At 38.2% G+C, this 23,961-nt stretch overlaps 1 long non-coding RNA gene across 1 annotated transcript in view; it reads right to left on the bottom strand.

Moving 5' to 3' along the window:
* Positions 1-23,517, bottom strand: part of LOC309647496 — a 138,632-nt gene extending 115,115 nt beyond the window's left edge. The window contains exon 1 of the long non-coding RNA XR_014256086.1: positions 15,958-23,517. This is a non-coding gene — a long non-coding RNA (uncharacterized lncRNA). The remainder of the gene's footprint in view (positions 1-15,957) is intronic.
* Between the last annotated feature and the right edge of the window lie 444 nt (positions 23,518-23,961).

Genomic DNA, 23,961 nt, shown 5'->3' with positions numbered 1-23,961 from the left:
AGTTAAGAAACTTCCATCAGATTATCCATATATAAATAATGCATTATAAGGCTGTTTAGAGCACACAGCTCATTACTTACTTTCTAAATGCCTTACTATGAACCAATGTATAAATGCCAACACTCAATAACATTAATATATTTGAAAATATGCAAATGTCTATATATTTAATAAATATAGTACAGTATAGGATATTATAGTATAATAGATGATACAAAATAAAGAATTAATAAGTGAGCAAAATGGAATAATGTAAAACAAGTATTACAAATTTAAATGTCTATATTTGGATGTACATTAAATATGTAGGAATTTTTTTATTTCTAGAAAAAAATATTCTCTACCCAATTCTTTGTGTGACATGGAGATATGAAGACATTAAACTCTATCCCTAATACATACAAATACCCAAAGAAAAGATGAAAAATAACAACAGACACTGCAAAAAGCAACCTGAAGAGGCAAGGACTACAGTGGACAGCAGAACATGTGTCTAGTACTTGTGACCACTCAGGGACATAGGAAGAGTTTGACAGATTTTCTTTGCAACAGATACATAGATTTATATATGAAATCTACTGATTGCTTTTTGTCAGCTCCAATCTTTAAAATGAGAGAGATGACAAACAATACATTCTGTTGACTGCATTTAGTCTATGGACATTAATTTGTGTTTCCAGATAAAGCCTCTATAAATAGTAATGATGTCATTATTCCTTTTGTGGAAAAATATTAGAAATCTTTACCATATTACAGTAAAATTTGTTCTCCAAAGTAAAGGCTAAATAGCTGTTTATAAAATATGGGTATCATAGAAAGATAATCCTTTCTTATTGTCTGGAGTGGAACAGAGAATGAAGAAGGATCTTTACAGGAAGCCCAGACAAAACCCAGGAAAAGAAACTCGCTCCAGGTGTGGTTGTAAAGTTAACACACTTGATGCAGACACACATCAAGTTTACCTGTGCGTGTAGTTACACTTCCCATTTAATTTATTTCTCATCCACTTTAACATTCTTCAAATCTACACAAGTGACTCATCACTAATATGAAAAGGCTGTAGGATGAGGTGAAAAAAACATCATCTCTGAAGTTGTATATCCTTGAGTTTGAACGTCACTTATTAGCTGTATGGCTTTAAACAACTCATTAAATCTCTATAAGTTTCTATTTCATAATCATACCCATTTCAGATAATTTATTTTTATGATAAATATATGAAACCTCTGCACCATGCAATGTTGATAATGGTCCTTGATGAGTGTGTATCATTTCCCAAAGCAGAGTGTTTAGATGCCAGTAGAAGTTTAGATTTTGAAAGAATGCACATTTACATACTACTAGGGTATATATTCAAATGTAGATATTGGGGAGAATGATTCAAAATGTCTATATGACAGAGAATTATGAATGATTTTAAGCTAATTAAAATGGGAGAATATAAACTGATTATCTTATTCTCATACATGACTGATGCAAATGCAAAATGGTACAGCCACTGTGAAAGATAGTTTGACAGGTTCTCACAAAGGTAGATATAATCTTAACATGTAGTCTGGGATTTGTGCTCTTAGATATTCACCCAACTGAATTAAAAGCTTATGTCCACACAAAACCATGCACACAAGTGTTTATACAAGCTTCACTAATAATTACCAAATATTGGAAACAAAATGTCCTTCAGTAGGTTAATGGATAAACAAACTGTGGTACATCAACACAAGAGATCTAGCTATTCAGCAATAAAATAAAATGAGCTCCCAAGCTAGGAAAAAAACATGGAGGAAACTTAAATGTGTATCACTAAATGAAAGAAGCTCATTTGGAAAGGCTACAAACTGTAAGATTCTAACAATATGATATTCTGGAAGAAGCAAAACTATAGAGACAGAAAAAATATCAGTGATCACCATGTAGAAGGAGATGGATGGGGGATAGTTGAATATGTGAGTTAAGAAGGAGTATGACTCCATTTATTGATGTTGATACTGATAGCTTTTAGGCTTCACTCCTCCTTTTTTCCTTTCTGCCCTCAGCTGGACAAGCTGATAAGAAAATTAGGGTGTTTCTTCTTTTAGCAGCACTGAGAATTCAAACCATGAGTCTCTGCCTTTGGGAAATTCTCACTCCTGTCCTACCCCCAGTCACTGTAAAACCCCAAGCCAGTTTTCTTACTGTGCTCTCTCAAACTATTTTTGTACCTGTTTGGGATCTACTCTGTTCTCCCTACAAAGTGTCATTATGTTAGTAATTAACCTTTTCACATCTTTTGGTGTGTGTGTGGCATCATCATTCTCAACAGAAACCAGTTGGGTGGAGGTCCATTTTGAATCTGTAGAGTGTTCACAACAACTGGTGCTGTGAGAAGGATGTCTAACAATGACCACTGCTACATACAAGGGTTTTTTCTTGTTTTTCTCCATGTTGCTAACTGGTTCTGCTGCCTGCTGACAGTATATTCCTTGAGCTACTGCTTAGTGGTTACCTTGCACTTTGGGCTGTGCTGCTTTGTGCTATATTTTCTGGAGTTTTACCCAGTCTCTGTCTTAACTAACCTATGTGTTGTAAGTTTTAAGAATTGGCATTTAGAAAGAGGAGTATGAATTTAGGGGCCTCTTTAAAGTGGCTCAGGTTCATATGTTTTGCCCTAGACCTATCTCTGTTTTTCAGATTGAACTCTATGTGTTGTTCCCAGAATGAACAGTGGCTGAGGCTAGCTAGGTTCATGGAAACAACTCTTCCCTGTGACTGTTAGTTGTGTATGTCAACCAGGCATTAGACTCTGTTCTGTAGAGTGCTCTAAGGAAAGGCAGATACTTATGCAATAATGCATGTTCATTGAGTGATCACTCATGTGCAGGAAGAGCAGCTACTATCTGGCATACAGAGGTCACACTCCTAAAAACAAATGGCTCACTAAGACTTCTGCATTGCCTTTGCTGCTGCTTCTGCCTATTCTTCTATCACCAGAAATTATCTTGATTTTCATGGCTATCTGAAAAATCACTCATGGCACTGCTGTGGCACATCCAAAAGAGTTATTCTACTTATGCCATGGGAAAGCCCTAAACACTGATTATACTAATTTGAGGCTCTCTAGAAGAAAAAAACAATCTTATAAGCATGGTAGAGAGGAATTCCTGAAGTCTATCTAATAACCACCAAACCACCAAAAAATAAACGACTCCATTCAATAAACCACTGGTAGATATTTCGAGATTATAGAGTTGTCTAAAATTTTTTGTACAGTTACTATTTAAACAGCCTCTTAGGTAAAGTTTTAACCATACCTCCAAAGGTCACAGTAAAACTTTACCTGGCTACTCACGGGGTACTTCAACTGCCTTGTCATCATACACTGTCTTTTTAGGCACGGTCTTAATCTGATACAACTTTTTACCAGAAGCAAAGGTATGACATCACATTGATAACATTCTACATAGAAGGGATACATTTGACATTTATTCAAGACACAGAATACTTACATATAATTTTCCAAAAAGGGGACTGGCCATTGATTCACACACACTGCAGGTCCGTGCCATCTTGGTTAAATTCCTAAAAGCTATTTGGTAGAATGAGGGTTGTTCCATTCCTGACACTAGCAAGAGACAGCTATTGACCCTCTTAGCACACACAACATTAACAACAAGCCTGACATCTTTCATGTCTTTTTGTGTTCTGGAAGCAGTCTATTCCTTACTTTAAAATTTTACTTAGGCCATTTATGCTATTACTTGTAAAATGACTCACCTTGAATGGGGTATCCTATTACAAAAGGATCTAGAATCTGTCCAAATTGAAATTCAAAAAGCATTACTATTAGTATTGCTCAGAGATTACTTTACTTTAGTAAACTAGAGGCTTTAGTAACCTCCTCTCAAGCCTCCCGGAGTCTCTGGATCATTCATGGTCGCTAGAAACTGTCCCTGGCCTTTTGATGCAAGTTACTGTCCTCATTGGCACCATGCTATATGCCCTTAGAGCAATAATTTCTAGCCACATGCCATGCTGTCCTGGAAATAGACACTGTTAAAGGCTTTGATCCCTTGAGATCTTGATCTTCCATAGCCAGTTTCCCATTATACCTCGGGCAATAGAGAAAGAATCCAGAAAGCTTGACACAGCTACCGAGTCCTCCTTATTCTAAAATGCAGACAAACTTGTGCCCTCTGTCATATACGCCCTGCTAAGGGGGCAGTGGCAACCTTCCCTGTTCTTAGTTCCATGCCAGATGCCACAGTGCTGGAGGAGGGCATCCCTCTCTCAGAAGCCTTGACTACCTGTGGAACACCTTGGGACCCATTAAGTAAACAGCAGTAAGAGTACATACACTACATGGTTGTCATCAGCACCACCTTATGTTATGGAGCTTGCTGGAGAGCTACTGATTTTCATCCCTTAGCCGGGAGGAATATTACCATATTTCATAAGTCTGTCTTGGCTATTGGTCACCACTTAGTCAGCCATTCGTCTTTGTCAATTTATGCTTCTCTGCTGACCACTTCTTGTGATTTCATCTGTTGATGATCCCACCAAATCTCTGTTCTGCTGGGATCAACTGTCTTAATTGGTAACAAATGGTGAGGCCCCTACTCCAAACCATGGATTGGCATTACTCTTTAAAGGGAAGGTCTCTTTAATTGTGCCACACATATAAGGTGTTTTAGAAAACAACTACTTTTCAAAGCGAATGGACCCAATTCCAATGATGCTACCAAATTGCCTACCAGTGGGGGAAAATGCATGGCATTGCCATCTACTCCAGAATGAACATCAGTATAGCAGGGGGAGGAGGAACTTACCTTCTATCCATGGGAGCACTTCAGCAATCTTTGAGCCTCAAAGTGTAGAGCCTCCATTCCTCAGAGATGATGTGATGTCACCTTCACCCCAAACACAAAAATCCTTTCGTTGTTTCTCACTTAGGATGAATAGCAGTGGTAAAATCTTTCTATAGAAGAAAATTCCACTTAAACCCCTGAATGTAGCTCATATGGAACAGAAAAAAATCCCGAAAATTCCCCAGTATTGATTTATTCATTCACAATGACACTGTGCTTTCTTCCCTAGTAAAAAGGGGCATTCCTTACAAATTAAAACAATCTCATAACAATTCTGTCAGTGAGGCTAGAAAAAGGCAAATTTAGGGTCTCAGGACCCAAATATATTTTGTCTCAGGCATTGCTATCACTCCCATAAGAAACAATGGCTGAGTGGATGTCATGCAAGGGTTTAGAACTTAAACCATTAGAACTACACAGAAAAAATACAAAGCAGGATTTATTAGAAAAAAATTTAAAATATAAGTAATGGAGTACACACTATGCCTTGAACATTTAATATCCTAAAACTTATGATGGGCACTGATAGTCTGTATACAGCATGACCTATATTCTAATGAAGAACCACAATCAAAGTGATGCTACAGATTTAATGGCCTGGGAGGCTGAATATAGGCATAAGCAGACTAGGCAGCATTGAAAGCTCCTTGGTTAGCAATGTGACTTTCTTAGAAAGAGAGGGTCTTGGCAACCTAGCGACTGTTCTAACCTGTTCTTTTGTTTAACAAATTCAGACCTGCTCAGGCACCAAAAGGGAGAGGATATGGATATCCAAGTATATCTCTCATCTGTTCATCCTGTAACCTTTGAGGTCTCTGTACACATATGTATCTCTATCTGTTGCAATTGATCACCAGGTTGTAAAATAGTTTCCATCACAGGACAGAGAAGTTTCTACAATTTATCTGAGAGCCCAACATCAGTAAGATATCCAAAATGCTAGGCTAGGGGCAAATCAATGTATCTATCAACTTCGAGTTTATGAGTCAGTTTCGAAACAGCTGTGGAAGGCCACTTGTGGCAGTTCATTCAGGTATGTAATAGGAAAAGAGAGTCATTTACCCCCTCATTCCCCATCCTCTTACAATGATCAGTCTTATTCATGCTAAACTAACTGATGTCTGTTATCTACTGTGGTGGAGGATTACACACACACACACCCCTCCCCCCCACCCCATGAGGGATAAACCCAACTCTTTTTTCTTTTTCTGGAGTGAAAAGGCTCTTAGAGATCTAGGAATCACAGTTTCATCATCATAAACAACATCTGAGAGCAGAAGAATGGCCTGCAGAACTACCAGAAAAACAGGCAGTCTCTGAATTCATGTCTACCCAGGTGCTCTTCATCTGAGCAACATGAACTATGCAATTTTTTCACTGACGTTATGTGAACTATCCATTCATCCTCTCAGGCCAGTGCAAGGTAGGTGGGATGGGAATGATGGAGGGAGAGAGGGAGGGAAACGAAAGAGAGAGAGAAAGAGAAGGAGAGCGAGCGAGTCCTGGAGTGAGCCGAACGCCCAGTGACTCTCAGTTACTTGAGAGTTCATCCAAAACAAAGAGGGTAAGATTATATGCAACACAAAAATAATTGAAAACAGATGAATTTATGTTCCATGGAGGAAGTGTATATATGTCCATGCCACTCTCTCACTTTGGCAAATCTTACCCTTCCCACTCCCCATATCCTCAAGTCCATTCTCTAGTAGGTCTGTGTCTTTATTCCCATTTTGCCACTAGGTTCTTCATGACCTTTTTTTTATTTTTCCTTAGATTCCATATATATGTGTTAGCATACTGTATTTGTTTTTCTCTTTCTGACTTACTTCACTCTGTATGGCAGACTCTAACTCAATCCACCTCACTACAAATACCTCCATTTCATTTCTTTTTATGGCTGAGTAATAGTCCATTGTATATACGTGCCACATCTTCTTTATCCATTCATCTGATGATGGACACTTAGGTTGATTCCATGTCCTGGCAACTGTAAATAGAGCTGCAATTAACATTTTGGTAAATGACTCTTTTTGAAATATGGTTTTCTCAGGGTATATGCCCAGTAGTGGGATTGCTGGGTCGTATGGTAGTTCTATTTTTAGTTTTTTAAGGAACCTCCATACTGTTCTCCATAGTGGCTGTATCAATTTACATTCCCACCAACAGTGCAAGAGTGTTCCCTTTTCTCCACACCCTCTCCAGCATTTATTGCTTTTAGATTTTTTGATGATGACCATTCTGACTGGTGTGAGATGATATCTCATTGTAGTTTTGATTTGCATTTCTCTAATGATTAATGATGCTGAGCATTCTTTCATGTGTCTGTTGGCAATCTGTATATCTTCTTTGGAGAAATGTCTATTTAGGTCTTCTGCCCATTTTTGGATTGAGTTGTTTGTTTTTATGTTACTGAGCTGCATGAGCTGCTTGTAAATCTTGGAGATTAATCCTTTGTCAGTTGCTTCATTTGCAAATATTTTCTCCCATTCTGAGGGTTGTCTTTTGGTATTGTTTATGGTTTCCTTTGCTGTGCAAAAGCTTTGAAGTTTCATTAGATCCCATTTGTTTATTTGTGTTTTTATTTCCATTTCTCTAGGAGTTGGGTCAAAAAGGATCTTGCTGTGATTTATGTCATAGAGTGTTCTGTCTATGTTTTCCTCTAAGAGTTTGATAGTGTCTGGCCTTACATTTAGGTCTTTAATCCATTTTGAGTTTATTTTTGTGTATGGTGTTAGGGAGTGTTCTAATTTCATACTTTTACATGTACCTGTCCAGTTTTCTCAGGACCACTTATTGAAGAGGCTGTCTTTTCTCCACTGTATATGTTTGCCTCCTTTATCAAAGATAAGGTGACCATATGTGCACGGGTTTATCTCTGGGTTTTCTATCCTGTTCCATTGATCTATGTTTCTGTTTTTGTGGCAGTACCAAACTGTCTTGATTACTGTAGCTTTGTAATATAGTCTGAAGTCAGGGAGCCTGATTCCTCCAGTTCCATTTTTCGTTCTCAAGATTGCTTTGGCTATTCGGGGTCTTTTGTGTTTCCATACAACTTGTGAAATTTTTTGTTCTAGTTCTGTGAAAAATGCCAGTGGTAGTTTGATAGGGATTGCATTGAATCTGTAGATTGCTTTGGGTAGTAGAGTCATTTTCACGATGTTGATTCTTCCAATCCAAGAACATGGTATATCTCTCCATCTATTTGTATCATCTTTAATTTCTTTCATCAGTATCTTATAATTTTCTGCATACAGGTCTCTTGTCTCCTTAGGTAAGTTTATTCCTAGATATTTTATTCTTTTCATTGCAATGGTAAATGGGAGTGTTTTCTTAATTTCACTTTCAGATTTTTCATCATTAGTGTATAGGAATGCAAGAGACTTCTGTGCATTAATTTTATATCCTGCTACTTTAGCAAATTCATTGATTAGCTCTAGTAGTTTTCTGGTAGCATCTTTAGGATTCTCTATGTATAGTATCATGTCATTTGCAAAAAGTGACAGCTTTATTTCTTCTTTTCCGATTTGGATTCTTTTTATTTCTTTTTCTTCTCTGATTGCTGTGGCTAACTCTTCCAAAACTATGTTGTATAATAGTGGTGAGAGTTGTCAACCTTGTCTTGTTCCTGATCTTAGTGGAAATGGTTTCAGTTTTTCACCATTAAGGACAATGTTGGCTGTGGGTTTGTCATATATGGCCTTTATTATGTTGAGGAAAGTTCCCTCTATGCCTACTTTCTGCAGGGCTTTTATCATAAATGGGTGTTGAATTTTGTCAAAAGTGTTCTCTGCATCTATTGAGATGATCATATGGTTTTTCTCCTTCAATTTGTTAATATGATGTATCACGTTGATTGATTTGCGTATATTGAAGAATCCTTGCATTTCTGGAATAAACCCCACTTGATCATGGTGTATGATCCTTTTAATGTGCTGTTGGAGTCTGTTTGCTAGTATTTTGTTGAGGATTTCTGCATCTATGTTCATCAGTGATATTGGCCTGTAGTATTCTTTCTTTGTGACATCTTTGTTTGGTTTTGGTAGCAGGGTGATGGTGGCCTCATAGAATGAGTTAGGGAGTGTTCCTCCCTCTGCTATATTTTGGAAGATTTTGAGAAGGATAGGAGTTATCTCTTCTCTAAATGTTTGATAGAATTCGCCTGTGAAGCAATCTGGTCCTGGGCTTTTGTTTGTTGGAAGATTTTTAATCACAGTTTCAATTTCAGTGCTTGTGATTGGTGTGTTTATATTTTCTATTTCTTCCTGGTTCATTCTCGGCAGGTTGTGCATTTCTAAGAATTTGTCCATTTCTTCCAGGTTGTCCATTTTATTGGCATAGAGTTGCTTGTAGTAATCTCTCATGATCGTTTGTATTTCTGCAGAATCAGTGGTTACTTCTCCTTTTTCATTTCTAATTCTATTGATTTGAGAATTCACCCTTTTCCTCTTGATGAGTCTGGCTAATGGTTTATCAATTTTTTTTAATCTTCTCAAAGAACCAGCGTTTAGTTTTATTGATCTTTGCTATTGTCTCCTTCATTTCTTTTTCATTTATTTCTGATCTGATCTTTATGATTTCTTTCCTTCTGCTAGCTTTGGGGTTTTTCTGTTCTTCTTTCTCTAATTGCTTTAGGTGCAAGGTTAGGTTGTTTATTCGAGATGTTTCCTGTTTCTTGAGGTAAGCTTGTATTGCTATGAACTTCCCTCTTAGAACTGCTTTTGCTGCATCCCATAGGTTTTGGGTCGTCGTGTCTCCATTGTCATTTGTTTCTAGGTAGTTTTTGATTTCCCCCTTGATTTCTTCAGTGATCACTTCGTTATTAAGTAGTGTACTGTGTAGCCTCTATGTGTTTGTAATTTTTACAGAACTTTTCCTGTAATTGATATCTAGTCTCATAGCGTTGTGGTCAGAAAAGATACTTGATACGATTTCAATTTTCTTAAATTTACCAAGGCTTGATTTGTGACCCAAGATATGATCTATCCTAGAGAATGTTCCATGAGCACTTGAGAAATATGTGTATTCTGTTGTTTTTGGGTGGAATGTCCTATAAATATCAATTAAGTCCATCTTGTTTAATGTATCATTTAAAGCTTGTGTTTCCTTATTTATTTTCATTTTGGATGATCTGTCCATTGGTGAAAGTTGGGTGTTAAAGTCCCCTACTATTATTGTGTTACTGTTGATTTCCCCTTTTATGGCTGTTAGTATTTGCGTTATGTATTTACGTGCTCCTATGTTGGGTGCATAAATATTTACAATTGTTATACCTTCTTCTTGGATGGATCCCTTCATCATTATATAGTGTCCTTCTTTGTCTCTTGTAATAGTCTTTATTTTAAAGTCTATCTTGTCTGATATGAGAATTGCTATTCCAGCTTTCTTTTTATTTCCATTTGCATGGAGTTTCCTTTTCCATCCCATCACTTTCAGTCTGTATGTGTCCCTAGATCTGAAGTGGGTCTGTTGTAGACAGCATATATATGGGTCTTATTTTTGTATCCATTCAGCCAGTCTGTGTCTTTTGGTGGGAGCATTTAATCCATTTACATTTAAGGTAATTATCGATATGTATGTTCCTATTCCCATTTTCTGAAATGTTTTGGGTTTATTATTGTAGGCCTTTTCCTTCTCTTGTGTTTCTTGCCTAGAGAAGTTCCTTTAGCATTTGTTGTAAAGCTGGTTTGGTGGTGCTGAACTCTCTCAGCTTTTGCTTGTCTGTAAAGGTTTTAATTTCTCCATCAAATCTGAATGAGATCCTTGCTGGGTAGAGTAATCTTGGCTGTAGGTTTTTCTCCTTCATCACTTTAAGTATATCCTGCCACTCCCTTCTGGCTTGCAGAGTTTCTGCTGAAAGATCAGCTGTTAACCTTATGGAGATTCCCTTGTGTGTTATTTGTTGTTTTTCCCTTGCTGCTTTTAATATGTTTTCTTTATATTTAATTTGTGATAGTTTGATTAATATGTTTCTTGGAGTGTTTCTCCTTGGATTTATCCTGTATGGGACTCTCTGTGCTTCCAGGACTTGAATAACTATTTCCTTTCCCATATTAAGGAAGTTTTCAACTATAATCTCTTCAAATATTTTCTCAGTACCTATCTTTTTCTCTTCTTCTTCTGGGACCCCTGTAATCCGAATGTTGGTGCGTTTAATGTTGTCCCAGAGGTCTCTGAGACTGTCCTCAGTTCTTTTCATTCTTTTTTCTTTATTCTGCTCTGCAGTAGTTATTTCCACTATTTTATCTTCCAGGTCACTTACCCGTTCTTCTGCCTCAGTTATTTACAGTTGATCCCTTCTAGAGTATTTTTTATTTCATTTATTGTGTTTTTCATCGTTGCTTGGTTCCTCTTTAGTTCTTCTACGTCCTTGTTAAATGTTTCTTGCATTTTGTCTATTCTATTTCCAAGATTTTGGATCATCTTTACTATCATTATTCTGAATTCTTTTTCAGGTAGACTGCTTATTTCCTCTTCACTTGTTAGGTCCGGTGTGTTTTGACCCTGCTCCTTCATCTGCTGTGTGCTTTTCTGTCTTCTCATTTTGCTTATCTTACAGTGTTTGGGGTCTCCTTTACACAGGCTGCAGGTTCGTAGTTCCTGTTGTTTTTGGTATCTGTCCCCAGTGGCTAAGGTTGGTTCAGTGGGTTGTGTAGGTTTCCTGGTGGAGCAGACTAGTGCCTGTGTTCTGGTGGATGAGGCTGGATCTTGTCTTTCTGGTGGGCACATCCACGTCTGGTGGTGTGTTTTGGCGTGTCTGTGGCCTTATTATGATTTTAGGCAGCCTCTCTGCTAATGGATGGGGCTGTGTTCCTGTCTTGCTAGTTGTTTGGCATAGGGTGTCCAGCACTGTAGCTTGCTGGTCGTTGAGTGAAGCTGGGTCTTGATGTTGAGATGGAGATCTCTGAGAGATTTTCGCCATTTGTTAGTACGTGGAGCTGGGAGGTCTCTTGTGGACCAGTGTCCTGAAGTTGGCTCTCCCACCTCAGAGGCACAGCTCTGATGCCTGGCTGGAGCACCAAGAGCCTTTCATCCACATGGCTCAGAATAAAAGGGAGAAAAAGTAGAAATAAAGAGGATAAATAAAATAAAATAAAATAAAGTTATTATAATGTAAAATAAGAAAAAAAATTATTAAGAAAAAATTTATTAAGAAAAATATGTTTAAGATTTTTAAACTAAATTTATTAATTTTTTATAATAAAAAATAAGAAAAATATTATTACATTTTCTTTTAATTTTTTTTAAAATAAAAAATAAAAAACTTATTAAGAAAAATTTTTTTAATTTTTTAAAATGAAAACTAAGGACAAAATTATTCAGAAATAATTTATTAAGAAAAAAATTTTTTAAGTTAAAAAAAAAAAAAAAAAAAACGGACGGACCGAACCCTAGGACAGATGTTGAAAGCAAAGCTATACAGACAAAATCTCACCCAGAAGCATACACATATATACTCACAAAAAAAGGAAAAGGGGAAAAATTAATGTATCGTGCTCCCATAGTCTACCTCCTGAATTTGGGATGATTCGTTGTGTATTCAGGTATTCAACAGATGCAGGTACATCAAGTTGTTTGTGGAGCTTTAATCCGCTGCTTCTGAGGCTGCTGGGAGAGATTTCCCTTTCTCTTCTTCGTTCGTACAGCTCCCGGGGTTCAGCTTTGGATTTGGACCAGTCTCTGCTTGTAGGTCGCCTGAGGGCATCTGTTCTTCGCTCACACAGGACTGGGTTAAAGGAGCAGCTGCTTCGGTGTCTCTGGCTCACTCAGGCGGGGGAGAGGGAAGGGTACGGATGGGGGGCGAGCCTGCGGTGGCAGAGGCCAGCGTGACGTTGCAGCAGCCTGAGACGCACCACGCGTTCGCCTGGGGAAGTTGTCCCTGGATCATGGGAGCCTGGCAGTGGTGGGCTGCACAGGCTCCCGGGAGGGACGGTGTGGATAGTGACCTGTGCTCGCACACAGGCTTTTTGGTGGTGGCAGCAGCAGCCTTAGCATCTCATGCCCATCTCAGGGGTCCGCGCTGATAGCCACGGCTCGCGCCTGTCTCTGGAGCTCATTTAGGCGGCGCTCTGAATCCCCTCTCCTTGCGAACCGCAAAACAAAGAGGCAAGAAAAAGTTTCTTGCCTCCTCGGCAGCTGCAGACTTTTTCCCGGACTCCCTCCTGGCTAGCTGTGGTGCGCTACCCTTTCAGGCTGTGTTCACGCCGCCAACCCCAGTCCTCTCCCTGCGATCCAGCTGAAGCCCGAGCCTCATCTCCCAGCCCCCGCCTGCCCCGGCGGGTGAGCAGGCAAGCCTCTCGGGCTGGTGAGTGCTGCTCGGCGCCGAGCCTCTGTGCAGGAATCTCTCCGCTTTCCCTCCGCACCCCTGTGGCTGTGCTCTCCTCTGTGGCTCTGAAGCTTCCCCCCTCTGCCACCCGCAGTCTCCACACGCGAAGGGGCTTCCTAGTATGTGGAAACCTTTCCACCTTCATGGCTCCCTCCCACTGGTGCAGGTCCCGTTCCTATTCTTTTGTCTCTGTTATTTCTTTTTTCTTTTACCCTACCCTAGTACGTGGGGGAGTTTCTTGCCTTTTGGGAGGTCTGACATCTTCTGCCAGCGTTCAGTGGGTGTTCTGTAGGAGCAGTTCCACGTTTAGATTATTTCTGATGTATCTGTGGGAAGGAAGGTGATCTCCGCGTCTTACTCTTCCGCCATCTTGCCCAGACCACCCCCCCATGGCTTTTTTTTAATGAGACAATACGTCTCCATTAAGATCCTGTAACAGACCAGTTAGTAGCTATTCAAGATAGGTAGGAAGCCCTGGAGTCCACAGGCCCAAACTGGACAATACCAGGTGAATCTTGCTGACAAAAGTTCTAGTCACCTGTGAGATTGACAGCTAATATTTGCAGTTTCATAGGCACAAAAAAAAGCTCAGATACTCCACAGTAAAATTTAATTTATCACTTTCTTAACTGTATTTAAAACTACTTGTCTAAGGGATTCCATTCAAATTTAGATATGTGTCTGGTTATTTGCTAAAAAGGAAGTAGCAAATTCCAGTTGTAGAATGTGCTATTCCCAATTTTCAAATAGACCAATTGGTCTTAGGTCAGTTTATTTGTAGTTGGTGGCTGTAGGGTCAGCAGTTTACGATCAACAAAATGTCCATACATCTACAATTAGTTCACATTGTACTAGAGTTTATTCAACCCCCTGAAGCCAGGTTGTTGGCATACCAAACCAAATGCAGAGAATCTGCATTATTTTGTTTTGGATATTGCTAATGCTTTATTTCTCACAGCTCTCCAGAAAGAATCTTATTTTTGTTTTCTTTCTGGAGAGCTGTAAGAAATAAAGCATTGGCAATATCCAAAACAAAATACCAATTGCGGTTGCTTTTGTATATTGCTTTGGCAATATAGAAAGCAAAATACAAAATAACAACACACTCAAAATTAAGGGGTCAGTACCATAAGTATAATGGTGCTTAATTTCTTATCCAGGACTCTGCCATCCACAGAAAGCTCCAAGCACCACTGGCCTTCATGGGCCAGCCAGAGTTATTATACTTGGAAACCATACTGAATAGCACCATTTCTTTAGTATCTTATGTGAAAAGATCAAGTTCTTCTTCTTCTCCTGACTGTGGTATTATTTCAATTGTACAATTTTGGCATGCTTTATGGATAGAGAACATTCTTGCTGTGTATAACATTGATTTCTGAAGAAGCCAAATATATGGGTTGCAATGCATGTATTCATCAGTATGTCCAAAGGATGGCCCTGAATGTTCATCATCCTTCTTTTCATGGTTCAGCCAAGATTTGGCTCAGCAGGTCTGAATTAGTTCAACAGAAGAATAGGTTAGTACTAATTACTGAACTCCCAATTGTTCCATTTTTTTAACAAGGACAGTTATCAGACAAGGCAGTTTTCATTTTACACAGTTACATGGATAATATCTACTCCTCCCAAACTAAAAATATAGAGAGCGTTATGTAGATGAGATGCCTTTCTACTGGAACTTGGTTATGGCATTCATAGAGCACCTGTGCTCAGCCTAAACCATAGGATAATGACAGTGTGGGTGATTGATTAAGTGTTCTCTGCTATGGTGTTTTTCCCCATTAAGCCCTATATCTGTACCATTTGGTACTATTGATATGTTTCCATGGACATTTTACATGACAATATGACAAGGTCTTGAGAAGCTGAAGCACCATATGACTCAGGTAAATAGTATGCAAATGACTGTTTATCACTTTTTTTCCTCAAAAGTAAAAAGTCCATGGTTTCCCTATTCATTCTGTTTTTCCAGTATTTCACTGAAAGGATCAGCTGTTTTTATAGGACACAGCCCACAGGTTAAGGCCTGTGAATAGCCCAAGTTTGAATAACTTGTTTCACAGATTCTACTGACTTATTTGTTGTCAATCTAACCTATATATATATATATATATTTGAGTTTTCTAGTGTAGCCATTTTCTAAAAATTCTGTGGGAAATGCAAGAAATATTTGGGATGAGTAAGGGCTTAATCTACATCTAAAATTAATAAATCTATAGTTAATGTACACTGACTTATAGCAAACATACATTGAGAACTGATTTTTGGCCTCTCACTGTATTAAACTTATTACAAGGAATAATTTGGTATGTTACCCAACAGCTCTATGAGGGTTAGTACATAAATGATACCACTATGGTACACTAAAATCCAGATATATTAATTTAAAAGCATAATATAAAAATGTCCTATGATAATAATAAAAATAAAAATATATATGAATCTCACATATATACATTAAAAGGATCATATGCCATGCTTAAGTGGGATTTATCCCAGGGAGGCAAGGATATTTCAGTATCCAGAAATCAATCTGTGTGATACACCACATTAACAAATGGAAGAATAAAAGTCATATGGACATCTCAATAGATGCAGAAAAAGTTTCTGACAAAATTCAACACCGATTTATGATAAAAACTCTCCAGAAAGTGGGCGTAGAGGGAACCTACCTCAACACAGTAACAGCCATGTACGACAAACCCACAGCTAACATCATACTCAACATTGAAAAGCTGAAAGGATTTCCTCTAGGATCAGGAAAAAGACGAGGATGTCCACTCTCACCACTTTTATTCAACATAGTTTTGGAAGTCCCAGCCATGGCAATCAGAGAAGAAAAAGAAATAAAAGGAATACAAATTGGAAAAGAAGTAAAACTGTCACTGTTTGCAGATGACATGATACTACACATAGAAAATCCTAAAGAGGTTACCATAAAATACTAGAGCTCATCAATGAATTCAGTAAAGTTGCAAGATACAACATTAATACACAGAAATCTGTTGCATTTCTATACACTAACAATAAAAGATTAGAAAGAGAAATTAAGGATACAACCTTATATACCATTGCATCAAAAAAAAAAAATACATAGGAATAAACCTACCTAAGGAGGTACTCAGAAAACTGTAAAATGCTGATGAAAGAAATCAAAGGTGACACAAACAGATGGAAAGATATACCATGTTTTTGAATTGGAAAAATAAATATTGTCAAAATGACTATACTACCCAAGGCAATCTACAGATACAAAGCAATCCCTATCAAATTATCAATGGTACTTTTCACAGATCTAGAACAACAAAAAAATGTTGTCTGTATGGAAATACAAAAGACCCAGTATAGCCAAAGCAATCTTGAGAAAGAAAAATGGAGCTGGAGGAATCAGGCTTCTTGACTTCAGGCTATACTACAAAGCTACAGTAATCAAGACGCTGGAGCAAAAACAGAAATATAGATCAAAGGAACAGGATAGAAAGCCCAGAAATAAACTCATGCACCTATGGTCAATTAATCTTTGACAGAGAACTCAAGACTATACCATGGAGAAAAGACAGTCTCTTTAATAAGTCGTGCTGGGAAAACTGGACAGCTACATGTAAAAGAATGAAATTAGAACATTCTCTAACACCATACACAAAAATAAACTCAAAATGGATTAAAGACCTAAATGCAAGGCTGGATACTATAAAACTCTTAAAGGAAAACATAGGCAGAACACTCTTTGACATAAATCGCAGCAATATATTTTTGGATCCACCTCCTAGAGTAATGAAAATAAAAACAAAAATAAACAAATTGGTCCTAATTAAATTTAAAAGTTTTTTGCACAGCAAAGGAAAACATAAACGAAATGAAAAGACAATCTACAAAATGGTAGAAAATATTTGCCAGCAATATGACCAACAAGGGATCAATCTCCATAATATACAAACAGCTCTTGCAACTCAATATCAAAAAAACAAATAACCCAGTCAAAAATGGGTGGCACATCTAAATAGATATTTCTCCAAAGAAGACATACACATGGCCAAAAGCACATGAAAAGATGCTCAACATCACTAACTATTAGAGAAATGTGAATCAAAACTACAAAGAGTTATCAAGTCACACCAGTCAGAATGGCGATCATCAAAAATTCTACAAACAATAAATGCTGGAGAGGGTGTGGAAAAAAGGGAACCCTCCTACACTGTTGATGGGAATGTAAATTGATACAGCCACTATGGAGAGCAGTATGGGGGTTCCTTAAAAAACTGAAAAGAGAGCTACCATATGATCTATCAATCCCACTCCTGGGCATGTATCTGGAAATAGCCATAACTCGAAAAGATACATGCACCCCAATATGCATTGCAGCACTATTTACAATAGCTAGGACATGGAACCAACCTAAATGTCCATCAACAGAGAAATGGATATGGAAAATGTAGTACATATATATAATGGAACATTATTTAGCCATAAAAAGGAATGAAATATTGTCATTGCAGAAACATGGATGGACCTAGAGATTACCAGACTAAGTGAAGTAAGTCAGACAGAGAAAGACAAATATCATATGATATCACATATGAGGTATGTAAAAAAAAAATGATACAAATGGACTTATTTACAAAACAGAAACAGACTCACAGACATAGAAAACAAACTTAAGGTTACCAAAGGGGAAAAGTAGAGGGGGAGGGAGAAATTAGGAGTTTGCGATTATTATACACACACCACTATATATAAAATAGATAATCAACAAGCACCAACTGTGTAGCACAGGGAACTCTACTCAATATTCTGTAAAAATCTACATGGGAAAAGTATCTGATAAAGCATAGATATATGTATATGTTTAACTGAATCACTTTGCTGTACACTTGAAACTAACACAACATTGTAAATCAACTATATTCTAATATAAAATAAAAACTAAAAAAAGAAATCACCTTCCTAAAATAATAATAAGAATAATAATAAAACTCAGATAAGAAAAAAAGAATAATATATTTGGACACACAAAAATTTTAAAAATATCTGCACCTAATTACACTGTGAACAAGGTAAGTGTTAAACTGGAAAAATCATTGTTATGCATATGACAATGAATTTATATACTTAGTATAATGAGCTCTAATATGTTGATAAGAAAGTGAGAAATACCTTAATAGAAAAGTATTTAAAATACTTGACTGCCCACTTCATAACAGATAAAAATCAGCATATGTACTGTCAACAATAAAAAATACCAAACCCCTTTGAGCACTTGCTGTGCGCCTGAAAATATGATCTGAAATTAATAATTCTCACTGTTTTTATTCCTCACCATCTTCTCTGTGGAGTCACACCAATTTTTCATGTGAGGAAACTGAAGGATAGGAAGGTTAAATAATTTGACAAAATTATACAACTGTTAAAGATTTTACTCTGCAACAATAAAAAAAAAAAACTCTTTAACTTTTGCATTGACAAATCAAATTACCTTGCTTCAGTGTGAGTGAAGGGAAGTCTGTATTTTTCAGATACTCTTACTAGAAGGGTAAATTGTAAGAGCATTCTCATGGACAATAGAGGATCATATGTTAAGAACTTTATTAACATCTATATTTTTGATCCAATAATTCAACTTCTAAGATATCTTCTGGAAAAAAATTTAGGACTGTAAAATATCTATGTATTAGAAAGAATAATACAGATTCATTATAAGATCCCAACAATAAACAATTTAACAAATGTGGTGTTGAATTAAAGGAGAGTTTCAATAATCTTTAATTATGTGGAGAAATGTTTATGATAAGGAGAATATACATGTATGTGGAGGGTGTCTGGATGTGTGTGCACATGTACATGTGTGTGTTCATGTATATATTTATATGATATATTACATTGTATATGTATGCATAATCATATAAACACATTATATGCATATAAACAGTATAAACATGATATATATATACAGTATATTCTCAGTTTTGTTTTTAACATGTAATCACATGCATGTATAGTTAAAGCAAAATTATTAAAATATTTATAAGATTTTAACATGATTTGATTTATCAGAAATTCTTCAATTTTTATAATTATTTAATACTTTTATAATCATAACATACAAAATGACTCTAAGTACCATTCATCCTTTTGCATTGATTAAGGGCCTTAATAATTGAGTATGCTGGAACACAGGTACCTCTGAAAATTCATACAATTCACAGTAACCTTCAGGATTTTTTACTGTGTGGCATTAATTGTGTCCATAAAGGTCTCCCTGTAGCCTGTATCCTAGTACTGTAACTTTCAGTGCCCTTCCACTCTTATTCTAGGTTCAACATGTGACTTTCTTTGGCCAACTGGATATTAATGGCAAGAATGACACAAGCATAGGCTTTAGAAGTATATGTGTGTGTCTTCTTGCTTCCCATTTCGTGACTGGGCTTGCTTCCTCTTGAATGCCTGCCTCACCCATGAGAATATGGCTAGAATCCTGTAGGAACGTGAAGGATACATGGAAGAGAACCCAGTGTCCCAGCCAAGGCAATTCTAGCAGCCAACAATCATCCGCTGCCAACCTACCTCAAAGGAATGAACAAACCCAGCTGAGCTCTACCCAGAAATGGCCCAAATCATCACAACTACTCTTCTCATTCATAGACACAAGAAAGATAATAAAGGATTTTTGTTTTAAGCCACTCTGTTGGGATGGTTTGTTATGTAACAGTATTTTAACAATGGATAATTTGTCTTATTCCTACAGTAAATTTATATTGGTCAATACAGTAGAGACAGTTGATGCTTTGAATTATTTTGTTTATATAAGACAGACAGAAGAAATGACTAATAACTAAGGTTAAGTTGTGACAGCAGTTGTGTTTTAGGAAGTATGATTAAAAACCTGTCTGTTCCTATGTTTCCCCACCCATATCCCATTTTTTTCTTTTTTGCTTAAAATTTTTATTGCCAGAGTAATTCCAATGGGTTAAGTCAAGAATATTTTAGAGGATTTCTTTTGATCATATATGTACAGATTATGAGAGAAGGGGTACAAATTAAGAACCAAAACAGAAAGTTCAGATCTTGGTATGTATATGAATTTAGTATATTATGAAGTGGATATTGAGATTAGTGGGGAAAGGAAAAATTCTGTATTAACAATAATATAACAGAGCAACAGCCAACATTTTTGGAGTCTCACTATGTCCTAGGCACTATTCACAAGGTAAACAGAATATTATATCATTATTTTGCTATCAAACTGGCAATGCTTTTTAAAGATGATAAAATCCAGAAGACCTTCAAGATGGTGGAGGAGTAAGATGTGGAGATCACCTTCCTCCCCACAAATACATCAGAAATACATGTACATGTGGAACAACTCCTACAGAACTCCTACTGAACGCTGGCAGAAGACATCAGGCTTCCCAAAAGGCAAGAAACTCCCACGTACCTGGGTAGGGCAAAAGAAAAAAGGAAAAACAGAGACAAAAGAATAAGGATGGAACCTGCACCTCTGGGAGGGAGCTGTGAAAGAGGAAAAGTTTCTACGTACTAGGAAGCCCCTTCACTGGTGGAGATGGTGGGTGGGTGGGGGGCAGCTTCAGAGCCACTGAGGAGAGCACAGCAACAGTGGTGCAGAGGGCAAAGCAGAGAGATTCCTGCACAGAGGATTGGTGCCGACCAGCACTCACCAACCTGAGAGGCTTCTTTTCTCACCCACCAGGCAGGTGGGGACTGGGAGCTGAGGCTCGGGCTTCAGAGGTCAGATCCCAGGGAGAGGACTGGGGTTGGCTGCATAAACATAGCCTGAAGAGGGCTAGTGAGCCACAGCTAGCTGGGAGGGAGTCCGGGAAATAGTCTGCCTAAGAGACAAGAGACCATTGTTTCCATGTGTGTGAGGAGAGAAGATACAGAGCACCACCTAAATGAGCTTCAGAGACAGGTACGAGCCACGGCTATCAGCGTGGACACCAGAGATGAGCATGAAACGCTAATGCTGCTGCTGCTGCAGCCACCAAGAAACCTGTGTGCAAGCACAGGTCACTATCCACACCACGCCTCCTGGGAGCCTGTGCAGCCCGCCACTGCCAGGGTCCCGTGATCCAGGGACAACTTCCCCAGGAGAACACACGGCACACCCCAGGCTGTTTCAATGTCACACTGGCCTCTGCCACTGCAGTCTCACCCCACATTCCATACTCCTCCCGCCCCACGGCCTGAGTGAGCCAGAGCTCCCTAATCAGCTGCTCCTTTAACCCCTTTCTGCCTGGGTGAAGAACAGACGTCAGAGGGTGACCTACATGCAAAGGCGGGGTCCAAAACAAAAGCTGAACCTCAGGAGCTGTGTGAACAAAGAAGAGAAAGGGAAATATCTCAGTGCAGCCTCAGGAGCAGTGGATTAAATCTCCACAATCAACTTGAAGTACCCTGCATCTGTGGAATACCTGAATAGACAACGAATCATCCCAAAATTGAGGTGGTGGACTGCGGGAGCAACTATAGACTTGGGATGTGCTGTATGTGACTGACTAGTTTCTGATTTTTATGTTTATCTTAGTTTAGTTCTTAGTGCTTGTTATCATTGGTGGATTTGTTTATTGGTTTGATTACTCTCTTCTCTTTTTTTTATTACCATCTTTATTTTAATAATATTTTTTAAATTTTTTATTTTAATTATTTAATTTTATTTTTTCTTTCTTTCTTTAATTTCTCCCTTTTCTTCTGAGCTGTGTGAGTGACAGGGTCTTGGTGTTCTGGCCGGGTGCCAGGCCTGAGCCTCTGAGGTGAGAGAGCCAAGTTCAGGATATTGGACCACCAGAGACCACCCAACCCCATGTAATATCAATTGGCAAAGACTCTCCCAGAGATCTCTGACTCAATGCTAAGATCCAGCTCCACTCAATGACCAGCAAGCTCTAGTGCTGGACACGCCATGCCAAACAACTAGCAAAACAGGAACACAAATCTACCAATTAGCAAAAGGCTGCCTAAAATCATAATAAGTTCACAGACACCCCAAAACACAACATCAGACGTGGTCCTGCCCACCAGAAAGACAAGATCCAGCCTCATCCACCAGAACACAGTCACCAGTCCCCTATACCAGGAAGCCTACACAACTCATTGAACCAACCTTACCCACTGGGGGCAGACACGAAAAACAACAGGAACTACGAACCTGCAGCCTGGGAAAAGGAGACTGCAAACTCAATAAGTTAAGCAAAATGAGAAGACAGAGAAATGCACAGCAGATGAAGGAGCAGGGTAGAAACCGACCAGACTAAATAAATGAACAAGAAATAGGTAGTCTACCAGAAAAAGAATTCAGAATAATGTTAGTAAAGATGATCCAAAGTCTTGAAAATAGAATGGAGAAAATACAAGAAATGTTTAACAAGGAACTAGAAGAACTAAAGAGCAAACAAACAATGATGAACAACACAATAAATGAAATTAAATATTCTCTAGAAGGAATCAATAGCAAAATAACTGAGGCAGAAGAACGGTTAAGTGACCTGGAAGATAAAATAGTGGAAACAACTACCGCAGAGCAGAATAAAGAAAAAAGAATGAAAAGAATTGAAAACAGTCTCAGAGACCTCTGGGGCAACATTAAACACACCAACATTCGAATTATAGGTGTCCCAGAAGAAGAAGAGAAAAAGAAAGAGTCTCAGAAAACTTTTGAAGAGATTATAGTTGAAAACTAATCTAATATGGGAAAGGAAATAGTCAATCAAGTCCAGGAAGCACAGAGAGTCCCATACAGGCTAAATCCAAGGAGAACATGCCAAGGCACATATTAATCAAACTACCAAAATTTAAATACAAAGAAAAAATATTAAAAGCAGCAAGCAAAAACACACAAATAACACAAGGGAATCCCCATAAGGTTAACAGCTGATCATTCAGCAGAAACTCTGCAAGCCAGAAGGGAGTGGCAGGGCATATTTAAAGTGATGAAAGGGAAAAACCTACAACCAAGAATACTCTACCCAGAAAGGATCTCATCCAGATTCAACAGAGAAATTAAAAACTCTACAGAAAAGCAAAAGCTGGGCTTCCCTGGTGGTGCAGTGGTTGAGAGTCTGCCTGCCAGTGCAGGGGACACGGGTTCGAGCCCTGGTCTGGGAGGATCCCACGTGCCGCGGAGCGGCTGGGCCCGTGAGCCACAATTGCTGAGCCTGCGCGTCTGGAGCCTGTGCTCCACGACAAGAGAGGCCGCGATAGTGAGAGGCCCGCGCACAGCGATGAAGAGTGGCCCCCGCTTGCCGCAACTAGAGAAAGCCCTCGCACAGAAACGAAGACCCAACACAGCCATAAATAAATAAATAAACAAATACTTTAAAAAAAAAAAAAAAAGAAAAGCAAAAGCTAAGAGAATTCAGCACCGCCAAACCAGCTTTACAACAAATGCTAAAGGAACTTCTCTAGGCAGGAAACACAAAGGAAAGAAAAGACCTACAATAAAAAACCCAAATCAGTTAATAGAATGGTAATAGGAACATACATATTGATAACTACCTTAAACGTAAATGAATTAAATATTCCAACCAAAAGACATAGACTGGTGGAATGGATACAAAAACAAGACCCGTATATATGCTGTCTACAGCAGACCCACTTCAGAGCTGGGAACACATACAGACTAAAAGTGAGGGGATGGAAAAAGATATTCCATGCAAATGGCAATCAAAAGAAAGCAAGAGAAACAATTCTCATATCAGACAAAATAGACTTTAAAATAAAGACTACTACAAGAGGCAAAGAAGGACACTACATAATGATCAAGGGATCAATCCAAGAAGA

This window comes from Balaenoptera physalus (assembly GCF_965194825.1).
Source record: "Balaenoptera physalus genome assembly, chromosome: 18".
NCBI lineage: Eukaryota > Metazoa > Chordata > Mammalia > Artiodactyla > Balaenopteridae > Balaenoptera > Balaenoptera physalus.
Note: the sequence above shows the minus strand (reverse complement) of the source record. Positions and strands in the feature narration are given on the sequence as shown.